Genomic DNA, 18,253 nt, shown 5'->3' on the forward strand with positions numbered 1-18,253 from the left:
CTTATTCTCTTCCCGTGACACCCAATCTATTAGCCTGTTAGTGGGCTTCTCCTTCCGCACATTTCCAGAAACCACTTCTCACCATCCGCCCTAAACAACCCTATTTATGCCACCACCACATTACTTTTCTGATCTCATCTCATTGGCCCTTGCTGCTCCTCAAACGCATCTCCTGCACTCCTGCCTCAGGGCCTTTGCACCTGTTATTCCCTCTGCCGACTACACATTGTCCCCTTAATACCTGAATGGCTCTCTTCTTCAAGACTTAATTCAAGTTTCATCGGATTGAGGCCGTACTTGATATCCTATTTAAAAAGGCAAACGAATCACACATACAGTGTGCCCTGTGCACCCCAGTGTTGTCCACAGTCTTCTTTCTCTTCATTATGTGTATTATGGCTTAACATTTAAGTATTGTTCATTGTTTGTAACTCCTAGAATTTAAACTCCAAGAAGGGTTTGTCACTGTGGCATAGTAGGTTAAAATCCCAGCCTGAAGCACTGACATCCCATATGGGCACCGGTTCTGCTTCTCTTCTGATCCAGCTCTCTGCTATGGCCTGGGAAAGCAGTAGAAGATGGCCCAAGTCTTTGGGCCCCTGCATCCACGTGGGAGACCTGGAAGAAACTCCTGGCTCCTGGCTTCAGATCGGTGCAGCTCTGGCGGTCGCGGCCATCTGGTGAGTGAACCAGCAGATGGAAGACCTCTCTGTCTCTACCTCTCTCTGTAACTCTTTCAAATAAATAAAATAAATCTTAAAAAAAAAAAAAAAACTCCAAGGAAGGCAGAAATTTTGCTCCCATTGTTCACTGATATAATGCCAATACTTAGGGTACTGATTGGCATAGCGATTCATTCAATATTTGTTGAATGAACAAATTTGTCTACAATGTGCCCAAGTGAGTGCCTTCCTCTCATCCCAGAGTTATTCCCTACAAAATGGTCAAAGTGCCATCAATTTTAGGTTTCCCCTAAATCTGCTCCCTCACCGTCTCTTGCAGTGCATCTGATCTGGTCTAGTGTCCTCCATCGAGGTTTTATTGCCACGGCTGCAAAGTGCCTTTATTCCGAGCTCTTTCGAGTTGATTACACAGTGAGCCATGTGTTTGAGTTTCCAGTGCCCATTTCATCTCTGGACTCAGCATCTGGAATCATTCTTAATGACACCAGACTTGTCCCCTCCCAGCCATGCCAAGCTCACTTTTCTAAGACCAATTGCCCAGAAGCCATGTTCTCACAAGAATTCAGGATGTTGACCCATAACGAAGAACAAAGTAATCCAGTGGAAAGTTAGGTTTCTCCTGGCTAGTCAGTAAGTTGAAATTTTATGTCTGAGGTCTGATAGATGGGGATACTCCAAAAAGTTCATGGAAAATGGAATTAAAAAATAAGTTTATTTTGGTGCAAAAGATATTTGAAATCCATGCAGTTTTTTCATAACATATATTTTTTCACAAATTTTTCTGAAGATTTATTTTATTTATTTGAAAGACAGAGTCACAGAGAGAGGTAGAGACAGAGAGAGAGGTCTTCTATCCGATGGTTCACTCCCTAGATGGCCACAATGGCCGGAGCTGTACCGATGCAAAGTCAGGAGCCAGGAGCTTCTTCCAGGTCTCCCACATGAGTGCAGGGGCCCATGGACTTGGACCATCTTCTACTGCTTTCCCAAGCCATATCAGAGAGCTGGATCAGAAGTTAAACAGCCAGGACTAGAACTGGCACCCATATGGGATGCCAGGGCTTTAACCTGCTGCGCCACAGTGCCGGCCCCACAAACTTTTTGAAGACCCTTCGCATAATATGTACTTAATTTGGGTCTTTTTGTGTTTATTTAACACTAACTTGCAAGAGAATTTTAGCTACATAAGAACAATCTGATATCTAGACACTCTATACTGAGATGCAGAGTTAATCTTGCCTCCCCATGTAGCTAACTGCTGGCCTTGATCAGGCCTCTATGTGTGCAGCTGCAACATGTCAGCTGACTGAAGATAAGAATGTTAATGCCCAAATGTGTTGATTGACACGTTCTCAACTTCTGAGCACATAACCACACCTATGTACACCAATAGTCAATGAACCCCAAATTCCTCTGGCAGATCAGAGCATACTGCTTCCCACAGCTCCAGCCCCTGCCTCACCATGACCATTTCTAGGAAGGGAGTGGCAGGCTGAAGTGAAAAAGGGAGGGATCATTTATTTGAATGTAAGGAGGCAGAATACCTTGGGCATCGGAGCAAGGTCTACCATGCATTCATAAAGCAGGGAGAATCACACTAATAAAGCATATGTTTTAATTTGCTAAGAGTCAGAAAGTCCACGTAGTTGACTCCATGGTGCTAAATTTTGTTAATTCAATTGAATGAGTCCTTGCCAAGTCCCTACACAGTGCAAATGTTTATTCTGGGTACTGAGGGTTTCACACAAATGATCAAGATAGAATGTCTTAACAAACTTGCAGTGTGGTAGGGTCTGAGAGCAATGGTAACATTGTAATGGAGCATGATGTAAGCATATGATAAAAGTAAAACACTCAGTGGTGAGGAGGAGCTTCATGAAGGAGGAACCACAGAGCCAGACATGGACATGGGGATAGGAGGCGAGTTGCAGGCACATTTCCTGAGGAAGGGCAGTGAGCATGCATGAAAAGACAGAGGCAAGAGACTTCAGCCTGTGTTTGGGGAAGAGCACAGCGCAGTGGGCCTGCAGCATGTTGTGGAACGAAGTCAGAGCGCTGGGGTGCAATGGGGAATGAGCTGGAATGAATGGACGCCACATTCTCAGGCCATCAGTGACCCAGGTCAATTGCTCCCACCTTTTGGTCTTGCCTCACTTCAAAAGAAACTTCTTTATTTCAAACTGTGTATTTCCATGTTAAACTTACCCAATTAATTCAAATGTGCTAATCAATGCAAACAACTGGAATTAACACTTCTCTTAAATATCACACCTTTGCTGTATAGAACAAAAAGGTGAAAAATTAGGTGTTCAAAAATAAATTTCTTAGCATGTGCAATACATTCTCTGCATAAGATAGACGTTCGGGGTGGGAATTCTTTTCCCCAAGTAATTTCTTTGTTTTCTGTTTTTCCTACTGTCATAAGACTAAGATATTTGGAGGTTTCTGGCATATGCCTATTTGTGTAGCTTTTGTATGTAGAGAGGTAGATCAAACTTCAAACATCACCATAGCCTATTAAAAAATTACTGAACCCATGGCTGCATGATGGCATGGCTAGTATGGAATAAAGTTACTGTAATGTTTCTTGTTTGTTTTCAATGGCTGACACACGCTGTTCAACAGTGCTATAGCATTTCCATGGGCTGGCAGGAAGTTAAAGAATGTTTGCTGAATGAACAAATCAGTGAATAAATGCTACAATTTGAACACATGAGAAAGTAGACATAGTCACTTTATTTTTCACCTGTCCCCTTGTTTGCACTTGCCCCAAGTGGATGGCAGGACGTGATCAGAAGGGAGAGTTATAAAAGCCTCTACCTGTTACTCAGAATCAGAGATTCTTAAATTTAGAGAAAAAAAATAATGAACAAATCACCAAATGTTCATCTGTAGTCTCACTGATGAGTCTCCTCACAGCTAATACTCACTGGAAGGAATACACTTGAACTCCCCTAGGTATTGAGAACTCGCAAGCAGCCTGGTCCATTCTTTGAATAGTTTAAATCAATCAATCTCTTCATTATATTCATATGAACTCTACTTCTCCCTGGCAGTTTGTGCCACAACAGATAGGTATCTTCATATCTATTTGACAAAGATGGAGTCCTCATGCTTACTCCTTCACCTGCTCATAGTCCACACACTCCAAGAAGCATCATCTAAAATTTACCCCATGCTTCATTCGAGGACTGGTGAGGGCAGAAGGGAAGCCAAAAAAGATGAAGGAAAGAGTGTGGGTGTGGGGAGCAAACCGGACTAGACTGAGTTACTGGAGTTAAGACTTATTCTATGCATCTGCTCTCCCACAATATGGCGCTGGGAGAGAAGTAAACAGCTTCTACCCAGCTGCCTCCAGTTCAACCAATAAACAGTAGGACTTGCTCCTGATTGGAGGAGAGCAGCGTACTCGGCGTGTGGGCAGCCAAGTTGGGATTGGCGGAGGAGGACTATAAAGGAGGAGAGAGACGGCATGCACCAGGAACATCTAAGGGGAACATCTAGCTGAAGGAACACCTGTGCAGCCCCCGAGAAGAGCCGGCCGGCGGTGTGCCGCTCCCCTGCGGAAGTGGGGAATGTGGCCAGGGGGAACTGCCCTTCCACGGAGGTGGAAGGGATAGTAGCCAACCCGGGAAGAACCAGCAGCAAACCCGGGAAGGGCCGAGCAGACGAAAGAACAGCGCAGGGTCCTGTGTCGTTCCTCCACGAAGACGGGGAGCGACAGTGGGCATCGGCCAAGACTAGCCAGCCACACAGCCTCCTCTCCATCTTACCCAGGCTCTAGCTTGCGAAACTTGTGTCTGCTGCACTGACCACTAGCCCATGGAACCCTCTGGACTCAAACAAGCAGAATGTCTGTGATTCAGCCACAACGGATTTGCAACACATTAGATTTTAATTTAACATGACTTTGGAGTGATGGGGGTAGCTGTAAGAGAGCCCCAAATTGTGCTCTCAAGAGACCTGAATTGCAAGATCACACTAGAAGCCAACTGGATACTCCAGAGTTCTCTAGACTAAGGTTCCTTTACTGAGGGAAAATGCTGCCAGGATGTCCCCCCATTACAACACCCGGATCCGGGGCCAGGTACTGCCTCGCCAGGCACAGAGAGAAAAAAGCTCCACATGATCCTGACTCAGGCAGAAAGGGTTTCCAGAAGGCTAAGAGTTACCAGTCCACATTTATTTGGGGCCCTGCAGGTCATTTCCTTCATTTCAGGAAGCCAGTGTTTGTACAAAACATACCAAAAGGACTCAAGGAGAACAACTTAAATCTTGTAAGAAGTAGAAAACGAAGGGGGAGTTATTTCTTGAAACCTCACTACCACAGCAGAAAGGGGTGCTGTGATTATCAGTCCTGTTTTACGGGTGAAGAAATTGACATACAGGAGGCCAACATAACACAACAAGTTCACATTGTTAGTAAGCAGAGAATCGGGATTGGAATACCAGCTCTTCTACTTCCATTATTCACTGCGATGTATTTTCTGGGATCAAATCAGGTCCAACAACAAAAGAGAAGGATGAACATGGAACAGGAGCACAAATGGCTTTGCCTAGACGACACTGACGTTCGGATGGTCTGCCAACTAAAGAAGCAACCGTTGTTCACTTATTAGTGGCTTCCATTCTTTGAATCCCCACGGTGCTTTGTTAAACCTCTCTGAGGCACTAACCACATTTTTGCATGAATATAACCATCTGATCTGCTATATATGATAACATATAGTCATGGGTTACAGACAGAAAACTTTTCTCTCTCTCTAATTAGACTCAGGTCCCTAAGATCTGTACTTCATTAATTTTCACACACCCATCAAGCACCTGGTCTTGCTTATGGCCAGCAATCCTAAAGGAATAAATGAACAGTGTTGACTAGAATTGAAAGGACCCTGAAGGAAGTCAAATATCACTCTTACACATAATTGTTATTCGGTATCAGTGAAAATCTAGATGTGTGAATTCACTTTCCTGGGAACTTGTTATATTTCATGATGCTAAAATTGTTAAAAATCATTTTATATCCTAAATGAGCATTAATTCAGGTTTCACTAGAATTGGATGGCACATGCGGTTAGCTCCAGGAATGGCTCTTAAAGACTGTAGCTGTCAGAAGGAATGGGCAGGTCTCCCTTCCATCATCAATTAACCTAATTAATCAACGAAAGACTACAGGGGGTAAGGCTGGACCACATGACTGGCATGGCCAATGAAATGTGACTACAGCTGTCAAGGAAGTTTAATATCCAGTGTGCTGTTTGTCACAGAAATTGGGGAAGCATACAAGACTACTTCCAAAAGCTCACAGGAATAATGGAATTGGGGCCAGCAGTGTGACGCAGCAGGTAAAGCCACTGCCTGCAGTGCTGGCATCCCATATGGGTGCAGGTTTGAGTCCCAGCTGCTCTACTTCCAATCCAGCTCTCTGGTATGGCCTGGGAAAGCAGTGTGAGATAGTTCAAGTCCTTAGGCCCCTGCAACCATGTGGGAGACTGAGGAAGAAGCTCCTGGTTCCTGGCTTTGGATCAGTGCAGCTCTGGCTATTGCAGCCATCTAGGAAGTGAACCATCGGATGGAAGACTTTCTCTCTCTCTGTCTCTCTTTCTCTGTGTGTAACTCTGCCTTTCAACTAACTAAATAAATCTTTAAAAAAATATTTTTTTTTTTAAAAAAAGTGCCCCTAAGGAGCTTGCAAAGTCCTCAAGAGAAATACCTACTGGAACCTGAGTAGTGTGCAAACCCAGCTGTTCATCTAATCTCCCAGGTCATTTTGACTTGGGCGATGTGCACGTAGGGTCGGTGTTGTCTTAGGCGTCTGCAGCATCCTGTGCAACCCTTTGTTCTTTATCTGTACTTTCCTTGTCTATTCCCAGAAGTGTCATTTAAAAAAAAGATTTATTTATTTATTTGAAAGGAATAGTTACAGAGAGCAGAGGCAGAGAGAGAGAGAGAGAGAGAGAGAGAGAGAGAGAGAGAGAGGTCTTCTATCTGCTAGTTCACTTCTCAGATGGCTACAATGGCTGGAGCTGTGCCAAACTGAAGCCAGGAGCCAGGAGCTTCCTCTGGGTCTCCCACACAGGTGCAGGGCCCAAGGACTTGGGCCATCTTCTACTTTCCCAGGCCATAGCAGAGAGCTGGATTGGAAGTGGAGCAGCTGGGACTTGAACTGGCGCCCATATGGGACGCCAGCCCTGAAGTGTCCTTAAAATCAGTCACTTCGGCTGTCTCTTAAAGGTGTTGGTAACCAGTCCTGCTCTAAAAACAGTCATCTCCAATCTGTGAGATATTCACCTTTGCTTACATAAAGCACACCTTGTTGGGCCAAGCCAACTTATGCAAGTCAACCTATGCTCATGGTGCAATGATACATTGAAAGTTCCTGTCAAGGAATACATACGTTCTGAGTACAATCTGACCACCCAGAAAAATTTCCCAAGACCATTAAAAGTCACTGGGCTTATGTCTCCAAGGCCTAGGTTACTTATATTCTGCCCTGAATAACCCTGCATTAACCTTTTACACAATCTCTTTGCTTTAGTCAACACTAGATATGTACCACACAGGAGAAAAATCTTTCACTGTGTTCAATGTGAAGTCATGGTACAGCCTGACCTGATCACTACACCCTTGGGGCCCAAATCCAGGCCAGCAAGCCAGAATTCTGACAACTTGTCACCTTTCTTGACTTAGGGTTGGCAACAGCCAGGACTCTGCCATCCCCATCTGTGAATGTCCCATGGGGAGGCTCAAAAGAATAGGAAAGCACAGCATGTCACAATGAGCCACAGTCACCAAACCAATGCCCAGGCTAACGCACCGTTCACTCTATTTTCCTCTACAGAGTGAGATCCACATCTAAGAGCAGTTTCGTCTCAGCAGAAAGTTTTAGGGAAAAGCAACGACCAAAGAGGGAGGGCATCTTCCTCCTTCACCACAACTGTTCTGTGACCATTTCTCTATCTACTCGAAACTAAAATCTATCATTTGTTAGCCTTCAAATGTTAGCAATTCATGTTTGTTTTTAAAAACAAGGGACTCAAGGACAATTAGTAGGATTCTTCCCTGTACATTCTATGACATAAAACGGGAGATTTCCCCCTTGCTTGATGAGCCAGTTACTTTTTAGCAGTCTTTGAAAAATATAAAAAAGCTTAAAAGAGGAAGCAAGAAAACCTGTAAGCATTCAAAACCCCCAACCCTGGCCTTTACAGAGTCCCTGGGTGGTCTACATTTGCATTGGGAGATTTAGTTTGGCGTTCAACTTCTGAAAATAGATTCTCACTTTCCTCTGTGCCTGCAGCCCTTCAAAGAGAGAGGGTCCCCTTTCCAAATCGGCTGTAACCTACACCTCCTGAAAGAGTCACCCTTTTCAAGGAAATAGGCAAAGAAGCTTTTTGTTATTTCTTCCACAAAAATACACAGCAATTCCCACAACCCTTTGCTATTTTGATAAGAATAGTTCCGATGGTGAAACAACAGCTGTGCAGTCATTTCAACAGGGGACACTGTCAAAGCAGGCATTCCACACAGAGCCCACCACCCTCAGTCACCCCAACCCAACTACCAGCATTCCACAGGTTGGTTCTGCGACTACATCTCAGGTCATCCCTGCACTCAGATTCATTTAACACTCGGTGGCACGATAAATATGTAAAGGCTTCCATATGGTGTGCTGAAGGATCTAAAAATACCTCCTAAAGAAGAGGACTTCATTCCACTTGAATTAGTAAAATCCGTCTTGTCAAACAAATGGGTCCTATTTCAGGTCAGAGTAGACAACCTAATGTACAGACTAAATAGGAACTGACTGTAGGAAGGGGGTATATAAATGTTGTGTCATCTCTTTATATACAATATGTTTATTTATTAGAGCTATTGGGTTCACTCTGGACGTTATGAGTCTAATAATGAATCAAAATAGCCCCTCGTCCTAAGTCCCAGACTGCTCAGCAGAGAGTGTCAGATCAAAGTCAGATCAAAAGAATTAGCTGAAGGGGCTCATAAAGAAAAACACGAGGCTCAACCTATCCTGCCTGTCATTTCCAGAATGAAAAGTTTTCCTCTCCCCCAACCCCCAGCCCCAGGAGAAATGCTCCACGTGAGCCTGATTCAGGAAGGCAAGGCATCCAGAATTCTAGGCATTACCAAGCCTGCATTCATATTAGGCCCAGACACACAATGAGAGCTACATTTCAGGAAGTGAATGTTTTTACCAAACACATTAAAATGATCCAAGGGGAAAGAATCCGATCTTACAAGAAAAGGAAAATTAAGTGGGATTTATTCTGGCTAATATTTCAGGTCAACTAAAGCTTACTGAGTATCTACTGTGTCGAAGACCCTCTGCTGGAAGACAAAAGGATTTTGTCTCAAGGAACCTAGGGTCTGGAAAGGGAGAATTGGTAAGTAGAAATCAAGGTAATTTTTTAAAAAGCATTCCTTTGGTTCAAAGGAGGGTAAGGTCACATCCATCCCAGGGAAGGGAAGGCTGGAGAAAGATAAAATTGCTACCAGAGACTAACGAGCCATCTTGCACGCCTTGAACATGAGCCACATACTGGACCCTGCATGTTAACTGTAAACAATCCTTGCGACAACCTTGCAGGCCTGGCATCATTATCTCCATTTTACAGGGGGAGAAATGGAAGCTCACAGATGCAGTAAGTGGGGTACCTCACTTCCTCCCATGACATGATGCTGCCTCTCAGATGCTGTGCTCTTGTGAGTTTGTGAAAGACCAAACGAAGAAATGAGCTTCGGTTACACAGGGAAGAAGTCAGGAAGTCAGAACATAAATGCAGGATTTCTTTACCTTAGTGTCACCGACATTTAGGACCAGAGGATTCCTTGTGGAAGGGACTGTCCTGTGCATCACAGGGCATCCAGCAGCCATACTACACACCAATGGCCCTCCCTTTCCCTAATCGAAAATGTCTCCAGATGTTGCAAAATGTCCCCGAGAAGGAACTAACACCTGGTTCACATAGAAAGCACAGTGGAAAGGGACGCCTGTCCCTGCAAACCATTGCACACAGGCAGCTAGCCACACAGTCCCCCACACCTACCTGAGAGCAAGAAATGGGACAAGCCTCTGCAAAGTTCCAAATGGCCCTTCGCACAACTAACTTGAACCACACAGACAAAAGACCGCCAGTAACTCCACATGCTGACCCCTGAGACACAGCGCATGTGCTAGTGGAATGTGTGGTCTTCCAGCTAGCCCCCACATTCCCCTTCCCCCACAAGGGAGCATGCAGTCACTGGAAGTGCTAATGGCATTAATTTCCAAATCTGCAGCTTCCAGCTGCACGCTTTCTTAAAATGGATCTACTAAGGAATTGCTTGTGGTTGTAGAATCACGCAGAGCCTCTCTTCCCACCCCCGTTTGCACAAAAGCCTTTCTTCCATGTGACTGCAACGAAACAAAACAAGAAAAGGAGATCCCAAATCTTGCTGTGATGCTTGATCAAAAGACTAAAAAAAAAAGAGTCCCATTACTAAAGAGCTTCTTCACACATTTCTCAAGCTGAAATTGGTGTATTCTTTAAATTTTAATTCATTTCTAAGAATGATGTCATGGTTTCAATTTTAAAGGTCAAAATTCACAACATTTTGAAAATCATATTCACTGTGGTCCTTTAAATTTACAGTCAAAAGCATTAGATGTCAACTAAAATGTGTGTGCATGCAGGGCAGCATGGCGCTATAGCACAGTGGGCTAAGCCTCTGCTTGTGGCGCCAGCATCCCCTATGGGTGCCAGTTCATGTCCCAGCAGCTCCTCTTCCGATCCAGCTCTCTGCTTATGGCCTGGGAGAGAAGTAGAAAATGGCCCAATTGCTTGGACCCCTGTACCTGCGTGGAGGACCCTGAGGAAGTTCCTGGCTCCTGGCTTCAGATCAAAACAGCTCTGGCCATTGGGGCCATTTGGGGAATGAACCAGCCGGTGGAAGACCTGTCTCTGTCTCTCCCTTTCTCTGTCTGTAGCTCTATCTCAAATAAGGAAATAAAATCTTGTAAAAAAAAAATTAATGTATGTGTGGTAAGGTGCAAGAGTGGCAAACTTTTTGAAAATCCTTTGAGGGTTCTAAGTTAGAAAAAAAATGTTGGAAGAACATTCAGTGACAGTAAACAAAAGCACTCTATAACTGTTCCCAGGCAGATCTGTTGAAGAAGAACTAACATCTTCTACAGGCCTGGGACTCATTGCTTTTATTATAAAGAATGCCCAACTCTAACAAAACTTTCCGCATTGTGTGTTTGCCACACTGATGGCATTCACTGTTCTGCATCCCAAAATGAAACCACAGGTCACTCTGTATAGCATAGCAAGAAGATAAGTGAGTGTCAATTGTTAAGGCTTAGGGAATATCTGGAAAGCCGAAGCCCCCGCTTGAGGGGATTTCAGGATTTATAAGAGCTGGAAACTACACAGCATGTAGGGCATCTGGTCAGTAGAGCAGATACTGCACATCATGACCCAGCCCCTCCATCAGGGAAGCCCCAGAAGACTTCAAGGGCAGCCTCGAAGGAACTTCATCTGGGCAATGAAGATGGCTTTGACTTGCAGCCACCTTGCACGGTACGTGTCTGAGCTGCAATGCACTTGGTTGGCACAGGCTTTCTGGGTGACCCATGGGAACCAAAAGCAAGGTGCCTCCTCTCAGCCCACAGAAGGCAGGGCTTGCTTGTCCTCCGGCAGGCTGAGGGGTGGATCACTTTCCTGTCCCATGTGATAAGACTTTCAGGCTTTTCCTATCAGAGTGTGGGTGTGTTCTTGAGGGACTCTCAGTTCCCCTGCAATGAAAAGCTACACTATACAATGGTTTTTGGCACTCAACAGAGATACAGAAACGATGAGATACCCTGGGAAAGAATAGACAGACCCTGGAATCGGGCCCATTTGCATTAAGAATCCAGTCCTTCCACTGACTGGCCTCATGTGGCCTTGGCCAACTGACTGAATCTCTCCAAGCATCTCCTTGCTTGTCAACGAAAGAGACAACAGGTCTACTTCACAGGGATGTCAGAAAGTGAACTAACATATCCATGACAAAGCACTGACTATGTACAGGGCGGGGTGGGGGGGGGGCGAATGGCAAACAGTGCTGGTGCTGCCTGCCACTCCTGGAGGCCTCCCCGGTTGCAACGCTCTACAGGCCACCTGGGGCTCCAAGTGGAGTGGACAAATGTTCTAATAACCAAGAACACCTTTGTTTGTTGCCTGGCTCTGGTAGGAGAGCTCTGCCTTGCTTTCAACACCTCAGCAAAGCAACCTCTGCTCCTTGTTCCTTTCCTAAACAGTGCACAAGGACCCACGGTTCTTAATCTCTTTTTAGTTGCAAATGCCTCATTTTTTCCCCTCAACACTGCATTTATGCACAAAGGCAGCAAATGCTGCATCAGACTCAGTGGCTACAATGACCACCTGAACAGGATTCACGTGCCTGCCCTCCCCAGCAGCTGTGCACGTCTACTCAAGAATCCTTAGCCAAAGAATCAGGGATGGTCTCTTCAGAGTTTGCACCTGCCTAGTGGTATCTGCATGATGACGGAAGCTTCACTCTGATGTTCCAGTGCCAGAGCTCCAGTGGAGAGGAAGCAAAGGAATAAATCCAGGACACTGATAAAGTCTCCAATCCAGGGAAACAAGTTTCAGATGGACCCAGGCAAGGGTTTATTCATTGCAAAGAAGAAAAGTGAGAGTTGAATTAACTTTAGTTAATTCTCAAAAGACGTCAACCCTAGAAGTTCTGTTTCAGCAATGTTTTCAGAAGAATGTTATGTCCCCCCATTTCCAAGGGAGTATAGAAGCCACAAAAGTGGTGAAAAAGGTCTGAACAAGGTTGCCAATAGGGTATTTGAGATCCACACAGTATTAAGAGAGTTAGCTAGTTTGATTTAGAAACTCTAAGCGTAGCTTCAAGGAAATGACAATGACATGGACAGTGACAATGGTAAGGAAGGTGGGCAGCACACCTGATGAGCTCCGCCTACTGCATTTCTACACCGGGGTCAGAAGGAATGGGCTCCCTTTTACAGTTTTCACACAGACCTGACTTGAGGTTTGCCTCTGCCATTTCTCACTTAGCTCGGTCCCATCCTGTTGAAAATATGGTTAACGTCTACCTCCCAGGACTGATCTAAGGATTAAAATGAGCTGACACCAGAGCCGGGTCAGTATATGAAGATTCACCCATGGAAATGTTCTGCAGCATGGATGAGCCATTACAAATCCAGGCTGACACCAGACCTGTGACGTGCAAATCCCAGCTCCAAGCTTCAGAAACGGACTGCTCACCTTTGTGTTTTAGTTTCCTCATCCGTACAATATGATTCCAAGGAATTGCTGCCTCACAGGACTTATGTGAAGATGGAAGTTAACACACGTGAAAGTATCTTCGGGTGCAATGCCTGCTAGAGTGCTCAATACCCTTCAGCTATTTGGTGGAACAAGGTGTAGGGAGAATGAAGAACCAGGGGTAAAGTTGAATGTTTGCTACAGCTGCGTAGGACTTGTGTTCTTGGTGCTGGGCCCAATGACAGAGGCTGCCTGGGATGAGTGAGGCCCCGCAGTAACAGAGTGAGCTCTGCATACATGGTCTATGCGGTTGGAGCTGCCTGGGTTAACAGACGTGGTGTATATTTCACAAGGTTGGTCTGAGTATGGACAAAGCAGTATCTTAGCTGAATCCCCAAGAACTAGTTGACTCCATATTGGAGCCAAGGGCAAGGCTTCTTAAATATGGACTTGGAGGGAGTGTTTTGGGAAGTCAAAGGATTGGAAGAAGGTTCACTGAGCCTGATTCTCTCTTCAATTTCAGAATCTTGGGACCACAGACCGCCAGTGTGAGCACGCCACCTCTTCTTCCTAAGGGTTGAGTTTATTTTCTCTGCCTACATCTGTAGTGATGATTATAGCTAATGATGTAAACCTTTCATAGCCAAACAACCTCAGGCACATTTTCAGATGGAAATGGGGAGGAAAACCTGGGAGCCACTGCCTCTCCTCTTCCTGGGACCGAGCACGAGAGGCTGATGTACCCCAGTGGTGCAGGAGAGGAGTCAGGTGCATCCATGTCTGGGGCTTGAGACAAGGAGCAAAAGAGACGGAGAAGATGTTCTGGGCCAAAAACAAGCCCCAGAACAGGAGAGGTTAAAGTCCACGTCGGTCCCTGATGGTGTTGACAAAACAGTACCCTGACGGTGCTGGAGGATTCTAAGAGCACAGCTCTTGGAGTACTGGAACCTCAGGCTTTAAGAAATGGTGGTGGAGGACATTTAGCCTAGTAGTTAAGGCCCACATCACAGCGCCTGGGTTCCACCGCTGGGCTCTGGCTCCTGACTCCAGCTTCAGGCTAATGCAGACCCTGGAGGCAATGGCGATGGCTCACATAATTGGGTCCCTGCCGCCCACATAGGAGCTATGGATTACTATCCTGGCCCTGGGCCTCAGCCCTGGCCCAACCCCAGCCACTGCAGGCATTTGCGAGGACTGAGCCAGGCAGCAGAGAGCAGCTTGCTTCGTCTGTCTGTCTAACAACAAAAGAATGAATGAAAAGAAAAAGAAATGTGGAGGGTCGGTTTCTGTGAAGAGAATCTGCTGACCTCGTGGGGGAGTGTTGGACTTTTATGTTATGGGATACGTGGTCAGGAGGGCAGAGGTTGGGCCGTTTTTTTTTCTACCCCAAACCTTGCAAAGCAAACTTGGCACTGCACTCGGAGGAAGTGGGAGTATTCCTCTGTTCCTCACCAGTACCCTGGGGACGCAACTTTCACTGTCTGTTCCCATTTCAAATGAACTAACGCGAATGCACACATTTCCACCCAATTTTCACAATAAAAGTAAGATTTCCAAGCAAGCCCCCAGCGTGTGCGCCAGCCTGGGCCGCGTTCTGCGGTCACCTGCGCCCCGTGGCCAGCCCAGCCCGCTGCTAACCTGGAAGCCGCAGGAGCCGATTGCCCCGAAACCACGCGAAGTCCACCTTGCCCATGCCAAAGCAAGAAAATGGCTGGCGACTTTTTGCTGCCCCTTGCCTGCTCTTGGCGGAGGCCAGAATAACAAACACATTTCATCCTCCTCGGCCCTCCGTCGAGTGCCTGACTCCCTGGGTCATTTCCCGCTCTGGTCACGGGCTTCCCTAGAATCCCGTCGGCCCCGGGAAGGCGCTGCGGGCCCCCAGCCTGTAGCTCGGTGCCCGTCAGCACCGCCAGGATCCTGCCCTTAGGATGACGCCGCGCGGATGGCTAAGGGCAGAGCGGTTCCCCGAGGCAGCGAGGGCCGCTGTTCACCCAAACACATCCCCGGCCGCACTTTTTTTTTTTTTTTTTTTTCCTGCAGCATTGGGAGGAACTGGCCACCCCTTGCGTGCGTGGTGAAGGAACGCGCTGCGGGACAAGTGCGCTTGCCCTCCCCAGCGGCGGCACCCTAAGCCCGCAGCCGGCCCCCGGTAGCCCCCCATCGCCTTGCGCGCTCCCCTCCCCCAGCGGCCGTCAGACGCCCGCCGGAGAGGTGCGGATCTCGAGCCCCCCTTGCCTTCTGCGGGCTGGGAGAGGACCCAGGCGGGCGCCCCGGAACGCGCCTCTGCGTCCACTAGGTGGGCTACCAGGTGATGACACCGCCCGGGCGGCGGGCTCCGGCCGCCTAGGGGCGCCGCGGAGCCTGGGGTGGGGGCCACCGCCACTGCCTCACTCCCAGGGCAGAAGACCCCGGGCGGCGAGGGCCCACGGCCCCCGCCTGTGTTTACCTGGACGCGCGGCACGGCGGCGGCGGGGTGCGGGGCGCGGGGCGCAGCGGCTGCGGGGCGGCCGGGCCGGCAGGATGTGCTGTCTCACGCTGCGCGGCCGCGCGGCTCGCGCTCCTGCGGGAGCGATCACTTCCTCTGCCTCCTAGAGCCCGGCTCTGACAGCTCCCCGCGCACCCGGGCTGGGCTCGCCCCGCCCCCGGCCCACGCCCTCCACGCCCCACGCCCCTCCCGCGGGAGGGCCCTGCGCACCACGCTCCCCGCACGGCTCTGCCAGGGAGGGGGAGGCCGTAAGGGCCCCCAGGGAGGTCACTCCCCTGCCCTGGGCAGGACTCAGCTCCCCGTGGACAACTTTCCCGCTGCACTTGGAGGTCATTTAAATGGACATGATGACAGTGCAGAACCACCGGCCCCACCGGTCCTAGAACGGAGTCTCATCGATCGCCCCAACTTTTGAGGGAAAGATGGACGTGTGCATGGATGGAGAGATCAAGGGACAGAAAATAGATACATAGAAGGATGGCTGGTTGGAAGCACGGGTAGAGAGATGGACAGAGACACAGATGGATGCATAGAATATAGAGGCAGGTGACAGATTGCCTCCACCTTACTTCTTAGAATCCTGTTAAAATCCAGAGTGTCCATTCCTGGATTCCTCCAAACCTGGAGTAACAGCTACGTGATAAGGCTGCAAAATGGAGTTTGAGATGCTGATCAGTGGGGACTTGGCACCATTTTGTAGGTATGTCTCTCATGTCTTCTTAGAACACCTGTAGGTCATTGCACCCCTTAGAATGTGAACCGGTGGGGACCCCTAGTGTGTCCTCCATACCTAGAAGGGAGGCATGATAAATGTTGTATAAACCCTTCCAAGTCCATCTGTCAACAAGTGCTATAGTAATTTCCAAAAAAAAAAAAAAAAAAAAAAGTACGGATCTGATTTATTTTTATGTTTTATTTTTTGACAGGCAGAGTGGACAGTGAGAGAGAGAGAGACAGAGAGAAAGGTCTTCCCTTAACATTGGTTCACCCTCTAATGGCCGCAGTGGCCATTGCGCTGCGGCCGCGCTGATCCGATGGCAGGAGCCAGGTGCCTATCCTGGTCTCCCATGAGGTGCAGGGCCCAAGGACTTGGGCCATCCTCCACTGCACTCCCTGGCCACAGCAGAGAGCTGGCCTGGAAGAGGGGCAACCGGGACAGAATCTGGCGCCCCGACCGGGACTAGAACCCGGTGTGCCAGCACTGCAAGGCAGAGGATTAGCCTAGTGAGCCATGGCGCCGGCCACGGATCTGATTTTGAATATGACGTCATACCAACCTGTAAAAGGCAGGCTTTCCTTGTTCCAATTGTGCCTCTCTGGTTAGTGCATTGTGACCCTAAGTGTGGCTATAAAAGAGAGTGGTAGCATGCTTTCAGATACAAGTAGAAGACACTCCAAACGGAAAATTATTCGAAATGGTTACCACTGCTATGTATTGTATATACTCAATGTACATGAACTGCACATCTTCCTTTAAAGTTGCAGTAACATTTTATAGCAGATAAAATGCCATGTCCCTCAGAAAAGAAATTTGAATCTCAAAGAAGTTAACCCCCTTATCCAAGGGCCATACCTCCTGAACCCCCCAGCTGAAATTTAAATCCTTTCCATTCACCTGACTGGCTCTCCAGCCTGGGTCTGTTGAGTGGCCCCTGCCTGCCAAGTGTTGGGCTAGGAGTTTCAGATGGCTGAAAAATGAGAGTATGGTCCCTCTTCCCAAAGAAGTTAAAATCCAGTGCAAGGTGAAAGGTGCAGGAAAGGCAACATAATTTTAGTCAAACACTAAGGAAACAGCCATAGCAGTGCAATGTGTGGCCAGAACTTGACTAAGAGCCCATCGGTCAGGGAGGGGAGATGGTAAGAAGAAACTAGGGTTTTGTGAAATGAATAGTGTCTGAAGTGGGTGTCCTGGGTTTGTGGCAGTAGCCTTGTAGAGAGGAGGGCATTTCTATGCATGAAGAAACTCCGGAGAAAAGACAAAGCATGCTTGGCACATGGCAAGTGGGTGCACTTTGTGGGCATGACAAACTCATGGAGGGGCTGACTGGGCATGACAGGCTCACAGAGCAGCAGACTGGACATTAAGAGGCTGAAGACCTGCGGCGCCGGCACACTGGGTTCTAGTCCTGGTTGGGACACCGGTTCTGTTCCAGTTGCTCCTCTTCCAGGCCAGCTCTCTGCTGTGGCCAGGGAGTGCAGTGGAGGATGGCCAAGTGCTTGGAGACCGCATGGGAGACCAGGGGAAGCACCTGGCTCCTGCCTTCGGATCAGCGCAGTGTGCCGGCCGCAGTGGCCATTGAGGGGTGAACCCGCAGAAAAAGGAAGACCTTTCTGTCTGTCTGTCTGTCTGTCTCTCTCTCACTGTCCACTCCGTCAAAAAATAAACAAACAAACAAACAAAAACAGCTGAAGAGCAAGTGCAGAGCGGCACTGAAAGTGCGTGAGGAGGGACTGCACTTCGGAGGAGGGGCTGTGATTATCCCTGAGTGGGGGATTAGAATCAATAAGGCTGAAGAATCCAGGCCAAGAGTAAGAGGCCTGAATTTATCAACTTTTGCTCATCACAAATAGCCAGGAATGCATGTCCAGCACAAATCAAGCCCTCACTTAAAGACGTGGTTGGGGTGGGCATTTGGCACAGCCATTCAGGTGCCACTTGGGAGGCCTGCACATCCCCTATTGGAGGGGCCTGGACTTGAGTCCCAGCTCCACTTGCAATTCCAGCCCTGGGAGGCAGCAGGTGATGGCTCAAGTACTCCAGTCTCTGCCAGCTACAGGAGAGACTC

The 18,253-nt window shown here is 47.8% G+C and overlaps 1 protein-coding gene across 4 annotated transcripts in view; it reads right to left on the reverse strand.

Moving 5' to 3' along the window:
* DYNC1I1 (dynein cytoplasmic 1 intermediate chain 1) overlaps positions 1-15,598 on the reverse strand; it is a 334,133-nt gene extending 318,535 nt beyond the window's left edge. For 2 of the 4 annotated variants that reach the window (XM_051852963.2, XM_051852961.2), the window contains exon 1: positions 15,429-15,598. The gene's annotated coding sequence lies outside the window, so the exon portion shown is untranslated. The remainder of the gene's footprint in view (positions 1-15,428) is intronic. The other 2 variants (XM_051852964.2, XM_051852962.2) reach the window with 1 other exon arrangement.
* Between the last annotated feature and the right edge of the window lie 2,655 nt (positions 15,599-18,253).

This window comes from Oryctolagus cuniculus, chromosome 16, assembly GCF_964237555.1.
Source record: "Oryctolagus cuniculus chromosome 16, mOryCun1.1, whole genome shotgun sequence".
Taxonomy (NCBI): domain Eukaryota; kingdom Metazoa; phylum Chordata; class Mammalia; order Lagomorpha; family Leporidae; genus Oryctolagus; species Oryctolagus cuniculus.